This window comes from Hemiscyllium ocellatum, chromosome 9 (genome assembly GCF_020745735.1).
Source record: "Hemiscyllium ocellatum isolate sHemOce1 chromosome 9, sHemOce1.pat.X.cur, whole genome shotgun sequence".
NCBI lineage: Eukaryota > Metazoa > Chordata > Chondrichthyes > Orectolobiformes > Hemiscylliidae > Hemiscyllium > Hemiscyllium ocellatum.
Genome location: NC_083409.1, coordinates 53,557,140 through 53,562,580, shown reverse-complemented (window position 1 = coordinate 53,562,580; position 5,441 = coordinate 53,557,140).

The window sequence follows — 5,441 nt, the reverse complement described above, 5'->3', positions numbered from 1 at the left end:
CTGGGGTCACAGTCTAAGGATATGGGGTACGCCATTTAGGACTGAGAAGCGGAGAAATTTCTTCACCCAGAGTGCTGAGCCTGTGAAATTCTCTATCACAGGAAGTAGTTGAGGGTAAAACATTAAATATTTTCAGGAAGCAATTAGACGTAGTTCTTAGGTGAAAGGTATCACGGGCAAAACAGGAACAGGTTATTGTGGAGAATGATCAGCTACGACAATGTTGAATGGTTCAAGGAGCCACGTGGTTTACTCCTGTTCCTATTTTCTATGCTTTTATTTCCCCATACCTCAACACCATATTGCACCATGTGTCTTTCTGGCTTCCACTCACCATCCCTCCAGACCTGGTCTCAGGTCTGTAATCAGATACCAAAATGGGGTCACAATGTGAAAAAGTTTGAGAAGTAATTGTTGTAAATCTTCTTTACTCCTTCTTTACTACCTCAAAATTCTTTTTATAATACAGGAATGCCACACAATCCTAACTAACCAATGTTCTAGCCAGACAAATTCAGTATAACCTCTCTCATTTTCAATTCCATTTGTCTTGAAATAAAGCTTGTTGCAAGGGTTCTAATTTTTGTGGACTTGTTCCCTTGGAGCGCAGGTTTTAGCGATTGACGTATTCACATTCTCAGCTCACTCAGCTCCTCTGTTCAACGGACGCTCACACCTTCCAGATAATAAGTGCACCCCCTTCTTCCTGCCCAAATATACTACATCCTTCACTCTGTCTTCAGATTTGAAGAAGTGCCGTACTAGACTTGAAACGCCAACTCTGTTTCTCTGTCCACCATAGATGCTTCCGGACCTTCTGAGTTTCTTCAGCATTCCATGTTTGTTTCACAATGTCTTATTTCTGAGTAAGAGACATAAGCCTAGGTCAACAATGCAACCAGAGTGTAGTGACACTGCAATTCAGCAACGGTTGGAGAAGAATGCCAGAGAGGGTCTTATGGCATTGTGGTAGTGTCCTCATTTCTGAGCAGGAGGGCTGAGTTCTCACCCTACTTGCCCTGGAGGTGCGCAGGTGGGGTGAATAAGAATAAATTTAAAATAACCAGCATAAAGGTTCACATGGTACAGCGGGCCAGGAGATCAGGTACATGTCTCACCTGTTTCCAGAGGTGTGCAACAACATCCCTGAACAGGTTGCTTAAAAAATATCTAAAATACCCAGAGTAGCACAGATATGAAATATGAATAAGAAGTTTTAGGAAGGATATTATCAAGCTGGAGAGGGTTCAGATGAGATTTACCAGGATGTTGCCGAGTATGGAAGGTTTGAGTTATAAAGGAAAGGCTGAATAGGCTAGGACTTTTTTCACTGGAGCATTGGAGGTTAAGAGATGATCATATAGAAGTTCATAAAATAATGAGAGGTACAGATAATGGAAGTGATCTTTTTCCCTGGGATGGGGGATTTTAAGACAAGGGATCATATTTTTTAAGATGAGAGGAGAGAGATTTAAGAAAGACATGAGGCAATGTTTTACACGGAGTGGGTCACGTTTAGAATGAACTTCCTGAGAAAGTGGTGGCTGTGGATACAATTATAATGTGCAAAAGACATTTGGATGGATACATGAATATCAATAGTTCAGACGGATGTGGGCCAGGAGCCGGCATGTGGGACTACTTTAGTTTGGGATTATGTTCAGCATGGACTGGCTGGCCCGAAGGGTCTGTTTTAGTGCTGTATGATTCATTAGATGACAGCCTTCAGTTGCTGGGACCGGGCACAGGGCTCAGTGTTTAGCTGGGCGAAAGTGAGGACTGCAGATGTTGGAGATCAGAGAGAAGATTAGAGTGTTATGAATGCCTTGATTTGACTTCTGACTTTTTGCTGCCCCCACTTAAAGCCATTCTTTGTCAAATGATTCCTTGATTTTATTGAAGTATATAATATTCTGAGGGGTCTTGACATGATAGAAGTTGAGAAGATATTTCCATTAATAGGGAAATCTCAAAATAGGGACCATAGTTAAAGAATAAGTGGACACTGATTTAAAACTGAGTTGAGAAGGAAGTTTTTCTCTCAGAATTGTGCATGCCTGGAATTCTCTACTGCAACAAGTTGTGGTGGCTGGATTCTTGCAAGTATTTCATGAAGATTTAGATACTTGTGATATTAAGTTGAGTGCTATGAGGAGCTGACAAGAAAGTGGAGTTGAGCTCTGGGCCAGATCAGCCATGATCATCTGGACTAGTGCAGCAGACTTGAAAGGGTGAATGGCTAATTCTGCTCCAATTTCTTATATTCATGTCAAGGACAATCACTCATTTCATTTCCGGAATTTAGCTTTCTTTGTGTGTCTGGAACAAGATTAAAATACGTTTGGAGCTGATTGTTTCTCATGGTATACAAATTGAGTTTGAGCATTAATGAGCAGGTTATTGATGCATAAGTGCCAGTTAATAATACTGTTACTATCCCCTTACATCAGTTTGATAAGTAAGAGTAAAATGGTACAATACATGGTTGTGGGCTATGGTTAGAAACAGGAGAGGAGACGTCACACTACTTGGAATTTTTTAAAGGCCTCCGCAGAGTTCCAGGGAGGTAGAAGAGAGGATTGGCAAAATTATTCTGGGTAGGAAGAAAGCAAAAGGGTGGTCATTATGGGGGACTTTAACTTCCCCAACATTGACTGGAAATGCTATAACTCTGGTTTGTCAAATGGATCAGTTTTTGTCCAATGTGTACAGGAGGGTTTCCTGACAAAGTATATAGAAGGGCTGACAAGAGGGGAGGCCACACTGGATCTGGTGCTTGGTAATGAACCAGGCCAGGTATTCAATTTAGTTGTAGGTGAGCACTTTGGAGAGAGTGATCACAATTCAGTTGCATTTAGTTTAGCGGTGGAAAGGGATAGGTACATGCCACAGGTCAAGAGTTATCAATGGGGCAAGGGCAATTATAACACAATTAGGCAAGAGTTAGGATGCATAGAACAGGGTAGCAAAATGCAGGGGATGCAGCCAATGGAAATGTGGAGCTGGTTTAAGGAACAGATATTGCGTGTCCTTGATAGATATGTCACTGTCAGGCAGGGAGGAAGTGATAAGGTAAGGGAACTGTGGTTTATTGCAGAAATTGCATTCCTTGTTAAGCAGAAGGAGGCTTATGTGTTGATGAGGCAAGATGGTTCAGATGAGGTGATGGAGAGTTACAGATCAGCTAGGAAGGATTTAAAGAGAGCGATAAGAAGAGCAAAGAGAGGACACGAACAGTCTTTAGAAATTAGAATAAATGAGAACCCTAAAGCTTTCTATAGGTATGTGAGGAATAAAAGGATGATTAGGGTAGGAATAGGGCTAGTCAAAGACAGAAGTGGGAAGTTGAATGTGGACTCTGTGGGGATCGGAGAGGTGCTAAATGAATATTTGTCATCAGTTTTCACTCAGTAAAAGGAGAATATTGTAGAGGAGAAGAACGAGGTATGAGATATTAGACTAGAAAGGATTGAGGTTAGTTACGAACAGGTGTTATCAATTCTCAAAGGAGTGAAAGTCGACAAGTCCCCTGGGTCGGATGTGATTTATCCGAGGATTCTCTGGGAAGCTAGGGAGGAGATAGCAGAGCCTTTGGCTTTGATAATTGAGTCATCATTGTCTACAGGTTTAGTACTAGAGGACTGGAGGATTGCAAATGCTGTACCCTTGTTCAAGAAGGGTAGTAGAGATGACCCAGGTAATTATAGACAAGTGAGCCTTACTTCTGTTGTAGGAAAGGTTTTGGAAAGGATTATAAGAGATAAGATTTATAATCATCTAGCAAACAACAATTTGATTTCAGATAGTCAACATGGTTTTGTCAAGGGCAGGTCGTATCTCTCAAATCTCATTGAGTTTTTTGAGAAGGTGACCAAGCAGTAGATGAGGGTAGGGCAGTTGACGTGGTATACATGGACTTCAGTAAAGCCTTTGATAAGTTTCCACATGGTAGGTTGTTGGAGAAAATGCAGAGGCATGGGATTGAGGGTGATTTAGCAGTTTGGATTAGAAACTAGCTTTCTGAAAGAAAGCAGCGAGTGGTGGTTGATGGAAAATATTCAGCCTGGAGTCCGGTTACTAGTGGTGTGTCACAAGGATCTGTTTTGGGACCACTGCTGTTTGTCATTTTTATAAATGACTTAGGCACAGGCATAGGTGGATGGCTTAGTAAATTTGCAGATGACACTAAAGTCAGTTTGGAAGAATGTTACAGGTTGCGGGGGACTTGAGTAAACTGCAGAATTGGGCTGAGAGGTGGCAAATGGAGTTCAATGCAGCTAAATGTGAGGTGATGCACTTTGGGAAGAATAACAGGAAGGCAGAGAACTGGGTCAATGGAAAGATTCCTGGTCGTGTTGATGTGCAGAAGGATCTTGGAGTCCATGTACATAGATCCCTGAATGTTGCCACCCAGGTTCATAGTGCTGTTAAGAAGGCATACGGTGTGTAGAGGGATTGAGTTCCGGAGCCACAATATCATGCTGCAACTATACAAAACGCTAGTGCAGCCACACTTGGAATATTGTGTACAGTTCTGGTCGCCATATTTCAGGAAGGATGTGGGAGAATTGGAAAAGGTGCAGAGGAGATTTACCAGGATGTTGCCTGGTCTGGAGGGAAGGTCTTATGAGGAAAGGCTGAGAGACTTGGGTCTGGTCTCATTGGAGAGAAGAAGGCTAAGAGGGCATTTAATAGAGACATACAAGATGATCAGAAGATTAAATAGAGTAGAGAGTGAAAGTCTTTTTCTGAGGATGATGACGTCAGCTTGTTCGAGGGGACATAGCTGCAAATTGGTGGGTGATAGACTTAAGACAGTTGTCAGAGGCAGGTTCTTTACTCAGAGTGGTAAGGACGTGGAATGCCCCACCTGCCAATGTAGTTAACTCAGCCACATTAGGGAGATTTAAACAATCCTTGGATAAGCACATGAATGATGATGGGATAGTGTAGGGGGACAGCTGAGAATAGTTCACAGGGTTGGTGCAACATCCAGGGCCTGTTTTGCCCTGTATTATTCTATGGTGGTGGAAAAGCGCAGCAGGTCAGGCAGCATCCGAGGAGCAGGAAAATCGATGAATCGGGCTGGAGTCATCCCTGATGAACACTCTATGTCTTGTCTCAGTGTTTACCTGGATTAGTGGTGCTGGAAGAGCACAGCAGTTCAGGCAGCATCCGAGGAGCAGCGAAATCGACGTTTCGGGCAAAAATCCTTTATCAGGAATAGGGCTTTTGCCCGAAACATCAATTTCGCTGCTCCTCGGATGCTGCCTGAACTGCTGTGCTCTTCCAGCAACACTAATCCAGAACCTGGTTTCCAGCATCTGCAGTCATTGTTTCTACCTCAGTGTTTACCTGGACAGGTCTCTGGTTGGCGTGCGCGCGCTCACGTGCGGCACGCGCTTGGGGAGGCGCGCAGGCGCGGTGCGGCTCGGCGCGGT